We start from the raw sequence: 19,875 nt of genomic DNA on the forward strand, positions 1-19,875 counted from the left end.
TATGTATGGCCTACAACTGAAAGTGTAAACTCTCTGTTTCACTTGAACTGACCCAGGGGAGCCCGGCTCGCTGGGGTTTTGTTCATTGTGGTCAGTGCAGTATATATGTAAATACACACAGCCGGCCCTTGTCTCTGTTTTTTTTTCTTCTCCCCTTCTGTTTTTTGAGGACTGATGAAGTTCTCAGAAAATGCTTGCCTTTGCTCTTTCGCAGCAGCCTGTCATTCCTGCCTGTGTTCGCCGTGCAATCAAAACCCCGCGGTGACAGCGCGAAAGGACTAAAAGTGATATGCAGTTTTGCTGCTGACTCATGTAGAGAGTATAGATACATTTTACCGTGTGAGATCAGACTTTATTGAAAGAGGAAACTTCATGCTGTAAATTATAGGTCTTTATGAAGCTACAAACCGTAGCCATGTTGAATTTATAGCAGTGACGAAACAACACGCAGCCTTATTTCTCTTCCCTCACGCTTGAATCCCACATTTGACCATTGTGCTTGCTTTTTTAATTTGTGTTAATTAGCACCGGGGAGAATAAATTACCATGTATGTACATTACGTCACCTACAATTGACAATGATTGCTATGTTTTTCTCTGCGTTCAGCTTTATGTAAGACAAAATGAAACCTCCTATACTGGTTTATCCTGTTCAGCGCCACATGAAGATTTATGTTAGCTTCATTAGTTATTCATCTATTACAGTGTCTCATACATTGCAATGCTACACACATTGATTTGATATATTCATGCTGCTTGTTCTTCGCAACAGAGTCTCCAGACGACGACAGGCCACATGCATTTAAATGCAACGTCATTTCCATTTCTTGTGAACCCAAACTTCAAATGTTACGATGGATTATGGGAGTGATAATTAGATTTTTTTTTTATGGCAGAGTTTTTTTTTGCAGCCACAGCGACCCCACAGACAGACACGGTCTCAGCATTCAAATTCCTCCACCTCTCTACATGGTGCCTTTGATTTTGTCCTCTCGTGCTTTGTGTGTGTTCCCGCACCAAATGTGCCATTCAGATTACGGACAAAAACCTCATGTAATAACGTGTGGTGTTTCAACAAACATTCATGCGGTAAATAAGAGGGTAGCTGGGAATACTGTGGTAAATACTGTAAGTCCTGAGTCATTATTAGGTGGTTTTGCTCATTAGGATCAAAAGCCGCAAATTCAAAGGCAATCTCAGACCTTAAAGGGGAGAAGCCATTTATTGGAGGAAAAAAAAAAATATCAAAAGAACTAGACCTGGTTTCTTGAGGATTTTCTCTGGGATTTGATGAATGATCTTACGCAGACAAACAAATTCAACTGTTTTTTCCTGCATCAAACGGGAGCCAATTGTTGGCTGCATCCATTTCCCAGCCTGTTGGTTAGAGCAGTTTTCTATAGTTTTGTAATCATAGGGAAGCATGAAAAAGGGTGGGAAGTATCATGATCTTTATAGTCATGAAATGCCGGTTCCCATGAAGGAACAGGCTCGATTACAAGGCTCAGCCGCAAGTGTACTCCACCACAATCATGATAAGACGATGCCTTAATTCAATGAGGACCTGGAGAAATGGTTTGCACCAGCTCTTCAAATCCTTAGATTGTTTGTACAGTCCCATCTATACATCCTCAGTTATTACTAGAGCTATAGTTTCAAACATATCTACTGAATCAGGCTCAACCATCAAAACTAAAACTGTCACAAGGAAAAATCTCTAGCATCTAACATCCAATCAGAGGAGGTCAACATATGCGATGTAAATTCCAAGAATAGCAAATTTAGGGAACAAGCAAAATGATTATTACTTATTTTACTAATACTTGATTAGAATCTCTGTCACCTAGCTTAGCATAACAATAACTGGACATATCTCTCTCAATGTGTGTAACAGGTCACATGTGTTGACCATATTTTTCTTCTCCTGACTTAATAGGTCACAAAATGTATTAATATGTCAGCATGTGTTAGCTAATGCTAGTTTTAGCTAACATTAGCTATTCAACAGTTGGCTACACTTGTTGTAAATGTCTAGGCTACTTTTAAAAATCTCTTTTAATTATCTTTATGTAAGTACTAGTTGTTGAAGTAATTGCTTGGCGCAACCTGTTTTAATTAAGTGATTTATAAATATCCCTAAATGCTGACATTTGCATATTAGCAGGCTAAGTTTGACCTTACGAAAAACTGGCACAACCACAATCCATGTTTGTTTGTGAGACAATTAACTAGAAGATGTACTGCATGCAAAATGTTTAAATTCCATATCACGAGCATGGAAACATAGGTATATCGCACATCCAAATAAATAAATATACACACATATTTTTTATTCTTTGCAAAATTCCCTCAAAACAATGTGAGCAGCCACAGTATATGCTGTCAGCCATAGTATAAATAGCTTGCTCAATTATTAATTTAGGCCTTTAAAGTTCCTTTGGAGGATGCTTTAGGTTTCAGGACCATACGATATATTCTCCATTCTGGAAGCTATGCAGTCCTCCATTTTCCCCCCATGAGACTTGTGTCGACTGCAGACTTTGCTGACAGAAGTTATATCAAGCATAAAATCTGACAAGCAACATGGATCCAGACTTGTCTCCTCTCTAGATCTTTTTGGCTCAGAAAACCGTGCTTTTCCTCCGTCCTTGGGACGGCTGTGAAAATGCTCTTATAAGGGTAAAAAGCACCAAACAAATAAATGTAATGTACCAGAGTCGCTGCCTTCCAACTGTGTGATTTGCTCCAAAAATATCGGTGTGTCTCAGCCCAAAAACAAGCTTATCTGAAGGAGGCATCTCAATCCATGCAAGAGCATTTTAAAGCACTCGGAACATTTGTTTTAACGCAGATTCCAATGCTGAATGTTTATCTTAGGGTGTAGTTTTAAACGTTGTTGTTGTGCAGCGGGTCTACCCTCCTCCACATATAGGCTCAAACACCGAAAAATGGAAACAGATGCTCATTGTTTCAGTGTGAAAAGGCAGCGAAAAAAGGGACAGGAAGGAAAAAAACTGATTTACAGCGTTTAATGATTCCACTCAATGGTAGCTGATGGTAAAGTTTTCTTCACACTGTTGTGTTGTTCACTCGCCAAGTCAAACCTTTTTTTTTCAAGAAAAAATACACACAGTGGAATAAATCTATATACCACTAAAAACATCTTATAAATAATTACTCTGGCAGAAAATACTGTAGCGGAATAAAGCAGTAAATTTGTTGAAATAACAACATAAAGAGGGTGGTTAACTTTGTAGGAAAGAAAAAAGAAATGGGTCATCTTTGCGTGCCAGCAAAAGGAATCCTGTCAGTCAGGCAGGAGTTCTGGGACTGCCTCTATTTATAGTACCTCCAGTTCAGACGCATACCATACAGTTTAGCTCTGACACAAACACAGACGCGATAAATAATAAACCCACCAAACAGGGAGATATTATCCTCTCATGGGTTGGTTGGAAGTAATTAATTTGCAAAGCAGCTCACAAGGAAAATTGGGTGAAATAAACCCTTAAAGAAAAAACACTGAATCGAGGTGGGATGTCTACCTCCTTTCTAGGATAACCTCTGTTGCCTTACAGTTCTCATGAAGTACTCTTGGTTAGTTCTCTGTCTAAAAAGCCGAAGCCTAGAACAAATGGGGCCTTATTTCATTTTTTGAGATAACCTATTGCTCTTGATGAAACACCTTGTCATTTTAATCAAGATTAAATGATACGAGGTGTAGAGGGCCTGGAAACCCTTGGCACAACAACACATGTGTTTTCACTTATTATGCCCAATTAGATCTCTTGTCAGAGCTAAGTGTGCGTGCACAGACTCTATGGCCACGTCAGAAATCACGCCCTCGTTTACTCCTTCACTCCGACTTATGTAACAGATACTCAGTTGTTTACTCTGTGGTGAGAAGTAAATAGACCTTTTTGGGACATTACTAAACCATCATCACTGGCCGGTGTGATGTTAATGTTTGGTGTACAAGCCACAGATTTCACACTTTGTTTCCCTTGCAGAAACATTTTGAGGTGGCCTTGCAGTGCACTGATTTCCCTCTCAGAATTTGGGCACTGAAATAAAATGAATAGAGCACTATCTTAATCTATATTCATGCACTTAATAGAAGTAACATGGTTAGCATGGTTGTCTCACAGAAAAAAGGTTCCATGTCTGAACCTGGCGACCGACTGGGGACTTTTCTGCATAGCATTTGCGTGTTTGTGTAGGATTCATTCAAGTTGGGTTAACTGGAGACTGTAAATTGTCCATAGGTGTGAATGGGTGTTTGTCCATCCATCCCTCTTGCCCAATGTCAGCTGGGGTTAGGTCCATCCCCCCTGCGACCCTCAAAGGATAAGATGGACGTATGGACATTGGTAACATCTATTCTCCTCCATTTTTTCTCTGATGAGTCAACATAACTACCGTGACAAAGGCCTATTCCCGACAAAGCGTCATGCAGCTTTGACGTGAGAAGAAGACCGATCAACCAGAAAAGGTGTAATCAAAAATAATGTCATCAGAGGCAGCAGCAGTGAGACAGCAAAGGTTTTTCAGGACATAGTCACAACTGTCAGCAGCATTTTCCACCTTTGTTGTTCCAAAGTGCATCCACCCAAACAATAAGTGAGCTAATTGTTTAATCTAGAACAGCACGACACATCACTGTCATCCCCGGCTTTGACAACCTTTGTGTAAAAAGTACCTTCATGCTCAAGTGAATGTGTTGAGAAGACGTGACTCATTTCTTGCCTGCCACTCAGTGGTTACAAGCCATCAGCTCTGCACTGCTCCTTTCTGCACGACGTTGGCTCAAATGATAATGATAGCATTTCACAGCCGCAGGTATGTCAGCGTGCAGAGAGTGGCCAAAAAGAGGCTGTTGCAGCACAGGTTTCAGGCGGTGTGTGCTCTAAGTGCAGGCTCTTGTTATCTGAAATGCTACAAATTGATGGAAAATACAGGTACAGTGTGCTACCTGGTGCGAGCGGAGGCAGAAGTATAGTATGATATTGATTTTATGGCTCCATTATTAATGGCATATGTCTGAGGTAAAAACACACTGAGAAGTGAACATGGTTGGTGCACTTTATATTAACCATGTTTCTGAGAAAGTTGTGTTTTTAATACAAGTGCAACAACAAATATGTTTTGTTGGAAAAGTATTCGCTGGTTGGATTATTATTTATTTTTTTAATGAGTGAAGCGTTACATTCTATGCAGACACCAGGGGTTAGTTAGCGTGGGTTAAGGCACAGTAGGGTGGGACAGGGTTAGCGTGCAGAGCGCACAACTGTCACACCAGGGGTTGGAATCCAGAGGCTCGATTAAGGTAAAGGAAACTATGAATGAGGTTCGGGAAAGATTGTGGTTTTGTTTCAAAGTAAATAAACATGTTGTGTCCAAAATCGCTTCAAACTCCAGAACACCAGCCCATCCCTCCCTAAGTGTCATAACCATAAAATGAATTGAATAATACTACAAGTGGATATTATATTACTAGATTGTATATTTTGACCCAAAGCATTTACTTATATGTATCAACATATTTGTGATTTGCCAAATACATAAACAAAAAACATATTCTCATAATGTTAATCTGTTCGCAATAACGTTTCCTACAAGATGCCTTTGCTGTTGTCGTTTAGTCGTGTCATTTACTTGTAGCTATTTTCATAGCAAAGCACTTGAGTGGGAGCTTATGAGTTAGCATCGTGGGCGACTGACATTTATGCATGTTATTGAAGTTAGAATTTAAGTCTATATCTAAACAACAAGCAGGAAGTGGCAAATGCGGCTGTGGCTGAGAGGTGGAGCGGTCGTCCTCCAACCAGAAGGTCGGCAGTTCAATCCCCAATCTTCCCCATCCGCATGCCGAAGTGTCCTTGGGCAAGATGCTGACCCACAAATTGCCCCTTATAGAACAAAAACAGTTCTGCTAATAGATGCACTGTGTGAATGGCAAAACTGTACTGTAAAGTGCTTTGAGTGGTCAGCAAGACTAGAAAAGCGCAATAAAAATACACCCAAAAAATGTTTTTGTTGTCATGTATCTTTCGATGTTCCGGATAGGATTGTTTCCATCTCTCTCCCCTAACCATGCCATGTGTGGAGGTCTGTGGACGCACTACTGTGGCAGTAGACAGGAACAAGGCATCATGACAGATCCTTTACACATGCCAGACTGTTAGACGATAGAAGACTGTGAGACAACGATAAAATGTTCATATTAAAAGCATTTACCCCTCTCCGGGCGCCAGCCTGTCTGACACTGGCTCAAATTGATTCTTAATTGGGTTTGTATGGACTTTGGATCTACTGTTGATGAGCACAGTGAAAAGTGGACATCTCCTGCTTCAACTCGCGCTCTGCAGAAATGTGATAACACAACGGACCTGGCCCGGGGAGGGAAAATGACTTCTGATAGTTCTCGGCCCCATTAAAAATGAAAAAATAATTATGAAAGAGATAATCTGCACATCTTGAAAACAGATTTACAAGAATGATCCATCATCTAGACACAGCAGAACAAAGCTACTGACTCAAAGGGTTGTCATTACTCATCACAAGTCACAACCAGTTGGCATTAACCAGCTGTGTAGCTGAATGTCTTTTCGGGAGACTTTTTTTTGGGGGGGGTGGTGGCAATAAATCACTCAGAGTTGCTGTGGAATGTAAGCCAGTCCTCTGGAACAGCTTGGTCTTGGTAGAGGTGATTTTCTGTTTCTAGGCTGACATTCCTCATTATCTATTTTGGCTTGCCGTGCGTGCACACTGGGTCATGGAAAAGATATGGTTAAAAACTGAGCATGAGTGGGAGAGGGGCCTGAATTCTCCCCTGTGCCCTCCTACTGCCACCCTCTCTAGTGAAGCTCAGCATGCCTCTATTTGAAGGGGAAGGGGGTAGAGGGTATACCCCTACCTTCGCCTCACTTATGATTTTTTTTTTCTCTACCTCGGCCACAGAAGAGGCTTGTTACCAGAGCAGGCAGACATGGTGGAGAGCCACGCTGCAAATCTTTATTCAAGCTGAGGGGAGAATCTGCTGTGGATTAAGCCTGGTCCACAGCCTGGTCTGGTCTTCATTTTACTGCTATTGTGCAGTCAGACTGCGGGGGTGCTTCTGATTACTGTCTGTACCTTTGAAGGCTCACTCCAAAACCAATAATTATAGTAATAATAACAATAATAATAATAATAATAATAATAATAATAATAATAATGCAATGTAAGAATAATTAGAAATAATAACACATTTGATACTGTAGGCTATACAGTTGCTGATAAAAAAAACAATGGGACTGAATGGTTAATGCAAAATACAACTTATAACCTGAACATTCTTTATGATGAGTTTTACTTGGTCAGTGTGTAATAATAATATTATTCAGATCTATCATTAATATTATAATAATTATTATTATGCGATATACAAGTGACTGTTGCAAGATTGCAATTCTAAGAAAGAAATGCTGACTTTAGGTGTAATAAACGGTCAAAAGGAACAGCCCTAAATGGAAGCAGGAAGTGGTGGAGCAGGTGTATGACTCAGTCACTTGCTTTCTGAAGTGTTTACAGTGCAATCTCCCCCTGTAGGTGTCGTAAACTGGCCAAAGCACACTGGGCTGTGCAGCCTGCTGGGGTGGTCCTGCACCAGCCCCATCGCAGGGTGGGCTCACGTCGTCCTGCAGGCCCCGTGGGCTCATCAATGTCGCTTTGCTGCTTCTATTCTGGTCTCAGGGTGAAGAGGAGTAAGTGGCTGAGTGTTTGGGTGGGAGTTAAAAAAAAAAAGGAACCTGCTGCGAACAAAGGTATGTTCAAGGCACATGGTGGTCTCTTCGTTTTCAGAGCGCTGAAGTGCATTTGAAGCAGGAGCAGAAGAATTTACAAGGTGATGCCGCAGAGTGCTTCTGTTTGACGGGGTGGGATTCACGAACTGATTTTGCACAAGTGTCAAGTGTGGGCCGCAAAAAGCCTCAGTGGAGCGTCTGGCTATCTGGCAGGAGGAAGTGGCTACAAGGACGTCGCAGCCTCCAAAGTTTATCTCCCTCCTTAATCTAGATGAACAGATTACCACACTATTGTTATGTCTTTGTCCGTTTTAAAATGCCTTAGTCATTAATCATTAAATCAGACATTCACAACCACGATTGTTGCCAGTAAAGCAAGATTTGGGTGTTTTCCCAGCAGTGGGATTATTGTTATATTAATCTGTGCTAAGCCATTTTTCATCTGTGCTAAACAAAGGAGCGAAGAGACGCCAAGCCAAATGTCCAAATGTTTCTGTTAAAAGACTTCTGTTATGATTATTTCAGTTTTTAATGCAACACATTTTCAAACATGAGAATATTATGTTATAAATATACCCGATCAATTCCTATGCAAATAACAAGTAGTAAAACTGCCAACATATTGCTGTCGCCACAGTCTGTTCCAAATTAGAACTTACAAGTTGTACGGTTTTCTTTCTACTCTGCAGACAGAACATTCCTAAGTTGTGTGATAACCAAAACTCTACTGCATGATGTGACCGCTGCTTTCTTTATATGCCATAAATAAAAGGATTGTGATCTATTTGTTCCTTTACATCCCTCGTTTGGTTCCGCGACATTCTTAGATCCTTTCTGTAAAGTCAAATTTGGCTTTGTTTTAAATGCCCTTTTATTGCATTCCTGCGATGACCAAATTCCTCTTGTGCTTTAACGGGTTACGATCCTCAGTATTTTCGCTGAGAAAAAGCTGCTGCTGCCAGATTTGTGGCCTGTTGTGGTCCAAAAGAACAGCACCGCGGGGAACTTCAGAAAAACTCACTCACATTTCAGTTTTTAAAATACAGTCTGGCCTGGGGGGGGAGGACAGCATCTCCCAGCCCAATATTTCAAATCAGAGATGGAGTGGTACTCTGCTGTGGAAAGAAGGGGGAATCACCTCCCATGGAATAAAGCACTAAATAACACCGAGCCCCGCGTACGATAGGCCGGCTGCGTGTTAGTGGGTCCACATGGTTACCGGCTGACACTCCAGTAACCCCTTGACAGGTGCTAAAGTCTTATGTCTCTGAAGGGCAGCTTAAGAGTTTTTTGCCTTTTTACAAGCCCAGCCTTGGTTTGTTCACCCCACACATGGCAGTGTTTTACAGCGCTTAGGCAAATGGCGAGACACGACTGCAATCCATACCGCAACAGTGTCAACGGAGTGAACAGAGCCGCGTTGGATGTTTGGATATATATAATCATTTACAGCATATTGTACAGTATAGTATTGTACTTTTTTTTTTGGGGGGGGGGGGGGGGGGGGGGGTTTGAAGTTTTGCGTTAAGCCAGTGTTTATGTATGTTGTGGAGAACTAGTAACAAAGCTTAAAGGACACTGTAAACTGAAGTTGATCTCGTCCTTTATTTATTTTAGAACATAAGCATGAAATGGGGACAGAGAATGGGGAAGACACGCAGCAAAGGACTGGGTCGAAATTGAACGTGCGGTCACTGCAGGAGGGCTCAACCCTCCAGATGCGATCTAGTCAATCCTGAAATTTAAAAAATGGCTTGTTAAAGTAGTGTACATGTAGAAAAACAGCCTTCTTTGGTTTCTCGCCCGGAGTTAGATGGGCAGATCAATACCACTCTCGTGCACAGCAGGCTAAACATGTAGCTGGAACCGGCAGCGGCTTAACTTAGCTTAGCATAAATGATGGAAATAGGGGGAAAACACAAACCTGGGTCTGTCTGAAAGTCCCAGCACCTCTAACGCTCACTAACACATAAAAGGGTAAAAGTGAAAAGTCGTGGTTTAATTTTTCAGCAATTTGAAAAGTTTATTTGAATGGATGAAACTACATAAAACGTCTCATAGTGGTAGGTTGACTTTGTTACAGATACATCCAGCTAGCTGTTTCCCCCCGTTTCCAGTCTCTGTGTTAAGCTAAGCTAACAGTTTCTTGGCTGTAGCTTCATATTTAATGAACAGATGTTAGTGGTATCAACCCTGTCATCTTACTCTCTGCAAGAAAGCCAATGTGTGCATTTCTCAGAATGCTAAAAAGCAAATCCATGTCAAAACCCGAGCTGTGTTTACAGTCTACTTTTGGCTCCATTCAGCTTCAATTTTCTTTTTTTTTAAAATTGTGTATATTTTCACAACATAATCAGACCCTGGAAGCTGCAAACCCCTGAAAGCACATTTTCACACAACACATACTGTACAATGGGAAGTAGCTAAAAAGAATGATTGTGAATTGAGGGAAATCCACCAAGACTCTTTTCAATCTATAACAACCCATTCAAGACTAAAGTGTTTTATTGTACACTAAATGTGAATAGATAAAAACTAGATATAACATTTTGAAAATGTTTTTGTTGACTCCAAAAGAGTTATAAACTGCGGATCGTTGCATATTCGTGTGTGTATTCATTAACTTCTTTGAACTCAAAGTGTTTCTGAAACAGGACTTGTATAGACTCCTCTAGTGTACTTGTCATACAGTACATGTAGATAATATGTAAGTGAAGCCAGCAGTATCTGGTATACATTGGCATACATTGATTAGTTCCTGCATGGGAACCATCTCGGCCTCTAATGTTGCTCATTGGAAATATGCTAATGAGATCCGTCACGATTGCTGATTCCCTTTGAACTTTTTATTTCGTCACGGGCTGACTGAAATCACAGAGGTAGAGAGCAGGAGGTTTTCTGCCGCGAGCCCACAGCCCCTCTTCCACCATCTGCCGGACCTCATTTCATTTGAATAATAAATGATAGACTTTTTTTTTAGACTTTTTTTCCCTCTGCTACACAGAGAGGGAGAGGCGTTTCAGCTCCTCGCATGTTTTTGCAGTTCAAGGAAAATAATGGCCACCGGCCATGATGGGGGATTGTTGTCTCTCACTGTAAAGCCCTGCCCAGGGTCCACAGGCCACACCAGTCCGCAGACGATCACGCAGCCAGCAGCAACAGCAGCAGCACACACAATTTACACTGTGGTTCAAAGCTGAAATGTAATTCTTCAAAGCTTCACAGTGAACGGATCGGATTCTTCTTTTATTTTGAGAAACTGCACATGAATTGAAAAGCTTCGCCATCCTGTTTTTCTTGTGAGAACAAAAAGATACTGAAAAGTATTTTCATGCTGGGCCAATTCCCTCAAATGAAAAAAGTACAGTCCCTAAGAACAGGACTAGAAATAGATTTTATCAGCATGATACGCTCATATGGTTACATTCTTGCTCTTGATGGCTACAGGATAAGAAGAGGAGCCTATTCAGTCATTGGTTCATGACAATTTATAGACTAGTCATCCAGTGCAGAGGATATGGAACCTACCTGTGGCTGCAGAGCTGATGCTGGAGGCTTTAACTTTTCTTTTGCTTGCACAGATAAGGTTCCTTACTGTCAATTTACAGAGTTCCCAGCTGGAGAGGTGCTGAAGCAAATCTAATTCAAACTTTTCAAACCTCTGAGACACACAGCAGTGCCCCAAATAGCAATAAAGCCACTGGCCTCTGCCCTATGGTAACTTCCCATCTCCACACTTTATAACCCCAGCTCTCAGTGTTTGGATTGAAACATGTGCTCACCAATGGATTCAAATAGAGTCAATAGGAGCCTCTTTCCCCTTCAGCAGTCAGCATGTGGATTTCAAATAGCAAAGGAGTGTGATTAGCATGCACATATACTTGGTTAGAATTCAGTCCATTATATTTCCACTTCATATGAAACAGATTCAGGATATAAATGATAACAGGATGCTAATCCTCCTGTTGCCAAAGAGAAAACAAATGATTCCTGAACCTTTGGCATGTACATTTTCTTTGGGGAAAATATTCTACAGGACTGTAAAAGCTGCAGTATTTATTCAAAATAAAGTCAGTGGCCATTCTGTCAAAGATAATATGGAGCGAGAGCATAAATCTAGTCCCCTGCTGTGCCCCTCCACTGGCTTTTACAATGATTGACCTCTGCAGGTTTTCAGTAGCCTGGAAACAGGGAATGCCCTTGACACAGGAGGTATGAGAGAAGAAAGAAAAACTAGCTGAAACCCGAGGGATCAGCGGGGGCAGTGAAGCAGGTTGTTCCATTTCCCCTTCGTTTAAAAACTACTGCCAAGCTCTGCGTAGGCTTGGACCCATGTGCCTGGCCAGGAACAATGAGAGCCAGCAAGAATTAATGAAACAATTATCGTCAAACCTCGCAATTAACCAGCTCTCCAAATTCTTCTCTGCATGAGTTCCTGAAAGAATATCAGTTTGAGTAAAATATACATAGGTGCCATAATAGAAAAACACAGACGCTAATAGCCTCAGATGGTCTCTGGGGCTCCGGGGACACAGGGATGGGCCTCCCTTTCCTTTGCTTGTTTCCCCTTTCTGATCAAAACTATTAATAGTGATAATAGCTAAGCATGCATCCCAGCTGCTGCCCTGAACTAGAATTTCAATTAGCTGGGTGTTTTAAATCTTTCATTATCATAGCTAAAGTGTGATCACTGGTCTCTACCAGGGGACCCTCCTCTGACGATAACGTGGTGTTAATCACCGGGGAAAGCTCGAGCTCTGCTGTGCAAACATTCTGCGTTGTCACCTTTGATCAAGTGCGGGCGGATGCGTGAGGGGTAACGGAGCTAACATGAAACAGCAGGGGTTGCAGCAGATTGCAGCATTTGGTAGCGTTTTGAATCGCTCCTGATCCTGAAACGGGGTTTCAATGTAATGTGACACCGTGGTGCAGCACGTCTGGGTACCTGGGAAGTGTAATTTCATGGTGAGCGCGGCTTGTTAGCTCGACCGGTCAATGTGCCAACACAGTGTGCCATGCTAGACATCCGTTCTGTCCTAAAGACAGAACGCGCTATCCACATATCTGGTTAAAACTGAGACCTGACACTATCTGTTCCGGCAATATTACATATGATAATTGACTTTAAATTGAGTTTTGATCATATCATACACTTAAGCTACAGATGTATGCACATATGTAAGTGATATGTGCATGTTTGAGGAAAACAAATGCACCTAAACTGCTTTATTTACTGTTGCTCTGTCCTTCAGACAAAGCAGCTACAGCAGTGGACACATACACCAGTAAACAACCATGCAGACATTGTGTTTAATGCCATGCAGTCAAACTGTTCAGGTGATTTAGTCTTAACTATCCTTTAGTTTTGTGTTTCGTCTTGCTTTACTGTTTTCGATGAATCTGAACCTCTCTACTGCGCCTCCAGGTTCATGGTCTCTGTGTACAAACACAAATGGAATCGCGAGTGTTGGCACACATTTGTCTGACGGTCCAGAATTATAGAATGCACACTGGATCCGGGCAGGAGGAAAGAGAGAGAGGGAGAGCGAGAGGGCCCCCGGCAAGCTGCCCTGGCTTTGTTTACAACAAAAAGCCATTGTTTGATGTGGTCGCGCAGCCGGCTCCAAAGCTCCTGCTCCCACAGGATGTGCTCTGGGTAAAATGCCAGACGGAGGCCACTGCTGGATGACTTCGACCTCGCCATACTGGGACTCCGAGCAAAGTCGTCCCGAGGCCTCTAGAGACTCAGGGAAATGTATAAAACAATGACTGTTTGATGCGTTTTTGTTTTGTATCTACTAGGGGAGAAATGTGCGAGGGACACTGTGTGTCTGTGCATCAATGGAGTTCACAGGTTTGTTTTTACAGAGAAAAGTTGTGGAAGTAATATTCATAAAAGTGCCAATTTTTTTAAATACTTACCTGTATTCAAAACTTACTTAAGCAAAACAAGTATTAGCAAAACACACACAAGTAATGGGCTCTGTCATTGTTATATGTATTAATGGTATAATACTGTATTATTATTGTTGTGTAAAAACATGAAATCACCATTATATTATGTATTATAGCCGACTGCAGTGGAGTTAATTCAGACGGCTTATTCGTATAACAATGCATTGTTTTTCATAGGCTTTTAAAATTGTCCCTTACAGCTATCAAATAAATGTAGCTTAGTAAAAAGTATAAAGTGCTATATTTTACTTTGATATGCCGCGTAAAATGAAATATCTCACAATCGTAAAAACGTACTTTGTTTCAAATATGTGGATAAACCAAATTTTGCAAATCAGTGGTGACATTTCCATTCCACATATTTTCTATTCACAGTGTGCACTCCCCAGAAACGTAATTCAATTCCTTTTTATTTTCCACTCACTGGAAGATTTCTCTTTCAGTCACGCTCTGCCTGACGCTTCCTTTCTCTCCCCAATCATCAGCACAGCCGAGCCACACGCCACCAGTTTACAGAGAGCCCTCATTGTGTTTATGATACAACTGTTCAATCGAAACAAATGTGGGCCATGTAGAGGATGTGCCGCCAAAGGAAACTGCAAGCATTCCCAAAGCTTTATTAATCTTTCATCACGCACAGTGTCCTTAAAGCAGTGTCCGCGTGAAGGCCAAGCTTGACATCACATAACGAACAGTGAGAAGATGGCTCCCAAAAGAGCAGAATTACGATATAAACAAAAGACACTGGCATTTTTATTTGAGTTGCTGAAGTAGCAAAACAAAATAGGAGGTCAAGGATAATCGTGCAGCCTACACAGGTGAAGCATTTCAAGCTGAAGCTCTTTAAATGTCTTCCAGCTCTGCTTTGCGGATGTATATTTTGAGTGTAGATCCCCTAAGAGCCGTGTCTTGATGTTTGTGTATATTTCTGCCAGTGAAGTGAAGTGGAGACGGGGCTTCGGTTGCACAAATAAGGAAGGACAGGTAAGGAAAGGAGAGTCTCCTGATACGCCAATCAAGATCTGGCGTGGCACACGGGCCACAGCCTGTAACAGTAGCTGGTGAATGGTGATAATCTGTGCCTTGAGCGAGACTGGGCAAGCAAAGAAACATGTGTTGGCGAGCCAAGCTCAAATCCCCTCTGACCTTGCCCCTTTCCTGCCGCAGGATGCCATGAAAGGGAGTGTTGATGCCTCTACTGCCCCCCAGAGGAGCTGGCTTCATAGGCAGGAACTGGGAAGCATCTTCAAGGCTAATCTTCAAATACATCACTAATGGCTCATATGTTGCTCTAAGTCCGCTTTGGCTGATGAGGCCTGAGTTATTAAACCCAGACTTCAACACGATGCATTCTGAGTTACTGCTCTTGGAAAAAGGATCTCCACAAGAGGTTCAACATATTGTAAGTCACAGCTATTTTATGCAGGATCCATTCCTTTAATTTTTCATGTCAGCTGAAGCGCAGGCCGAGCACTAAACCCCTGAAAAAAAAAGACTACCTGTAAAGTCCTTGAGGAATCCCAGGAAACAGTCCTAAGTGGACTGTTCAGACATGAAATATGTTCTCTGCCCTTCCTCTTAAGATGTGATGTTTCTGGCAGAATTGGGGGAAATGTAGCACCGGCGATGATAGAGGAAATAAAAATCACTGACACAAAGAGCATCTGAGCACGGCTGTCCTTCCTTTCCTTCTTTCTCACAACATACACGTTAGTCAGGAGAGTCTGTGGCCAGATGTTTCATCTTTTAGCAGCAGTCATGGCTGGAATTAATAGACACTTAAACACACACAGCTGTGAATCTTTTTTTTTTCTACTGCGGCATAAAGAAAAACTGTTGGTGTGGCCGCGTTATTTCATCTCACTGAGAACAAGGCAGCAGACAGACAGCGCCGTATGCAAAGTCAATAGAGAAACCACATTGTTCTGTGCAGAGCTGGTGACCTTGCATTTGTTTCGTGTGGTTGTTAAAGAAATATAATGCACATATGAAGCCGCGCTCACTGACATCTGATTGACATTTCATGTGGATGCGTTTGGAAAAGAGTTGGATGAATACAAATGTAAGCAGCGTGTCAAGTCTGTGTACAAACACAAAGCTTTCTGTTTGAAACTGTCGTATGTAAAATAATTGATTTGCTTATTGTTGACAGAATGCAGGATTTTCTTTCTCTCCAGTGATATGCAGCAGCGCTCTTTAATACTTCCTCCTGCACCGTGATGAGTCAGGGTAAATCTATACACTGAATATAAATAAGATTGCTCCTGCAGCGCTCTGTAGTGTCGATCTGCATCTTCTCTCTCAGCGGAAGCAGACTCTTCACGCTGTTGCAACAGAAATCTGGGAGCCTGAACTGTCAGTGACCTGAGCAGCGAGCGGCTCCTGCTGAATCTGGGAGCGACGTGTGTGTGTGTGGGTGTGGGTGTGGGTGTGGGTGTGTGTGTGTGTGTGTGTGTGTGTGTGTGTGTGTGTGTGTGTGTGTGTGTGTGTGTGTTTACATCAGACTTGTAAGTCTCACCAGGATCCTGTTTTGCCACATGCTGTCAGGACAGCTGGCTCTGAACTTGTCATGACAACACGAACCAACAACAAGCTTTTTCGCTTCATGATCAATACACAATCGGCTGCTGTGCAAAAAAGCAGCACCACGCTGCCTGAGCAAGCCAGCTTCAGTCAACACCTACCGCACAACCGTCAGCCCTCGGCACCTCTCCCCATTAAATCTGATCCCAAATTAAACGACTCAATCATATTCAGTTAGGAAATCATTACTACAGAAAGAGATGTTGATATAAAAACAGTCTGTCAACATTTTATTAACTTCGTCTGCACAATCTGCTGCAATTCAGTACAACAGCATGAATTCTTAAACGGCATGAAGCTCATAATATTTAGTTTGTGTTGATGGAAATGTGCAAATTCAATTTATTCTTATTATTGATATCATAGTTAAAGCCCGTATTTACACACATGAGTGCAAACTATGGAAGTAAATAGACTCAATGCAATAACATATCATTTAATTAACATTTGTATGACAGCATGATACATGGAATAAGCCATATGGGATCTGCGTTAGACTAAATTATGTGCATACAAAGATCTAAAGAGTTAAATATTTCCTTTAACTCTCAGCAGGTAGGTCAGTATTTCACCTGATTAGAATTAGAAACAGTCTCAAACCACTGCTCCATCACCAGGGGGCAGGTTTTTGACTAATGATTCATGTAAATGTCTCTGCAGTGGTATTGAGGGAGGGGTGCTGTGCCTGCAGCCATGTAGATGGGCTGATGCGCACTATTCCCAAATCTCTGCGTGTTGTGCAGACCTGTGCGTCAAGCAGGAGACACGTTCAAGAGACAAAAAACGAACATTAACTTGCCACATACAAAAATAAATGAAACAACCATGGGAACGTATCTAAGCAACACGTGTAGATGGTTTCCTACCCGCAGCCGGGAGCTCATTTACTTGCTGTAAGCGAGCGATTTTCTTCTTCTTTGCTTTGTCTCCTCGATGTTTCATAGATACATCACAGCACAAACGGTGCTTTAACATCGTCCCAGAAAAGCTTCAGTTGAGTGAAACTCCAGAAACAGGAGGATTGTTGACGACCTGTTTGCCGCAGAGCTGCTGGGTGGTTGGTTCTCTTTCTGCTTTTTATCTGGGGTGTTGTGAAGTGAATAACATTCTTCCAACATTCAGAAATAAATATGTAAATATGTCTTCAAGAACACAAGACTGGTTCTATCCCCCTGCGCATCAACGTAGTTGCACAAGTGGGTATTTTTTCACCCAGGTGTGTGTGTGTGTGTGTGTGTGTGTGTGAGTGTTATGTGGTATGTGTGTGCGTGTGAGTGTGAGTGAGTGTGTGAGTGTTGTGTGTGTGTGTGTCTGCAGGATATCTCAAGATGATTATCTTTCAGAGGTGTTTGATCAAAGGTCAAAGTCAAGGTCAACAAGAATATGGTCCGAAAAACAAATTTTTAAAGATATCTCAACAAATAAAAGAGCTAGAGAAACATTGCATGTTATCATATGATAAATTAAATCATTCAACAACTCATGAATTGTTTAAAAAGGAATTTTTCAAGGTGTCTCTGGAACCTATACGACAATACACACGACGTAAAGCTTATATAAATGGAAAAAGCTGTCATTTGTGATTATATGGTGTAGGAATGACCTCATCATGTGTGGTAATACAGTCACTTTTGAAACCAGAGACATGATCTAATATCGTATTTAGATTAACCATCATTTGTCATCATATAGGATAAATTATATCGCAAGTGTGTCATTATGAAATGGCATTACAGTATGTTTATATAAAATGGTTAGCATTGCCTGATTGGGATATTATGCATCACTCCTCCAATGCTTTTCATTCCAAACTGTATTTGTTCATCTTTCTCTGCTAGATGAATTTATCTGGTTTGTTTCATTTTATTCTAAGGTGCCAAACAATAACTGCAGACAGCCCCAACACAACAACAACTATAAAAAAATAATAGATAATAAGCCAGAATAAATAAATAAAAAATACGAAATTATGAATATTTCCCTTCTTTGTCGTTCTTTGAGTAACTAATTATATCTGGTCTGTAAAAAGGTAATCGCAGGTGTCACCGAACAACAATAGAGGGCTCCTTTCTAGCCAATATGTGCATTATCCTGCGTGGATGTATTTGACAGCTCCTTTGCTTTTAAAAGTGCGATTAGGCTAATTATATAGGACCAGCTTTCAGCTGAAACTGAGGATAACATTGAATATCAATCAGGCTTATAGATTCATACGTCAGAAACTTTGAAAGAGAAAAAAAAGAAACTCTCAGATGAAATTTGTCTGAAGCTAAGCATCACTTTTCAGTCAGAGTAAACCCATGTCAAGCAGCAGAGCAATACAACATAAAAATAATTAATGATACACAAATCTCTGTGGAACCACATCCATATCAAAGCAAATGATTATATGGGCAAAGCCTTGTCCGATTGCAATAGCAGCTAGAGAGGAGATGAAAGTACAGTTTACCATGTGATGCCTACCTACGTGTCTTTGAAAACGCATCGAAACATTGCATGTGATATACGAGGTCGATAGCTTTCACCTTTAAGTGGTGTCAAAGAATGTGAGACAGGGAGTCAAACAGGACGTTATGGCATCAGTCAGGTAGCAAATTAACTCCCACTGGGCTGACAGTGTTGGGCAAGACTGCAAAGTTAACTGGTATATAGGGAGGGAGGTAAGGAGACAGATGCATAGCTGGGCTGTGGTTGAATAGTCTTTTTTGCAAAGGATGGTTTTCCTGAAGTGAGCAAAAGGGCTGCAGGTCTGTGCAAAGCAAAGGACACTTTAGATGTTACGTCACTTCATATTTGGTATTGTTCACTTATTCTTGTGGTTCTTAAAGAATTCGTTGGCTTATATTTAATTGGTTATGTGAGTTCTATACCGAAAACCTACAGAAGCTGTTGACATTAATATCCACTGACAAGGATCATAGATCAAGTATAATTTCAAACGGCCATATGCACGCACTGCATTAAAGCATATGTGTGGTTTCTGCAGTGAAACTGTGGAATTCTCTGGACAATGATTTTCAAATATTTATGATATGACGATGGCTATTGATGAATACCTTATTTGAAAAGTGATTTGTGAAAAGAAAAAGAAAGAAAATCTTCTTTATTTGTTTTTGAATGAACGGGGCAGATAATATACGATTTTTCTTCTTCGTGCTTCTTTTTCGTTTATGGAATGTGTATAAGTGCATTGCTTTGTAAGAGATTTTTGGGATAACACTGAAATAAACTAAATGAATGAATTAAAATAAACTATTATTTTTCATTTGACACAACTTAAAATAATCAATTAAATCAAGTCTCAACTTAAAAATGGTTAGCATAGATCTTAGTTAGCATAAACATCTCAGGTTGAACTGGGTAGAATATTCCCATTAAGTTAAGAAAGAAAACTATTCGTTTTAATTTGGGAAAACTAGAAATAATGGATTTGCTACACCTTCAGAAAATATGAATTAAACGGAAACACATTCTTTGCATGGAGTTAAAGTTGAATATTTTATATGATTGAATCCTTTTTTTATGTTGATCCAATGCTCAGTGTAAGAGCTGG

The 19,875-nt window shown here is 41.0% G+C and overlaps 1 long non-coding RNA gene across 1 annotated transcript in view; it reads right to left on the reverse strand.

Moving 5' to 3' along the window:
- Positions 1-9,375: 9,375 nt before the first annotated feature.
- The window catches only part of LOC117777750, a 31,577-nt gene continuing 21,077 nt past the window's right edge, over positions 9,376-19,875 (reverse strand). Inside the window, exon 3 of the long non-coding RNA XR_004616657.1 lies at positions 9,376-9,519. This is a non-coding gene — a long non-coding RNA (uncharacterized LOC117777750). The remainder of the gene's footprint in view (positions 9,520-19,875) is intronic.

The sequence above is a fragment of the Hippoglossus hippoglossus genome, chromosome 17 (genome assembly GCF_009819705.1).
Source record: "Hippoglossus hippoglossus isolate fHipHip1 chromosome 17, fHipHip1.pri, whole genome shotgun sequence".
NCBI classification, from domain to species: Eukaryota; Metazoa; Chordata; class Actinopteri; order Pleuronectiformes; family Pleuronectidae; genus Hippoglossus; species Hippoglossus hippoglossus.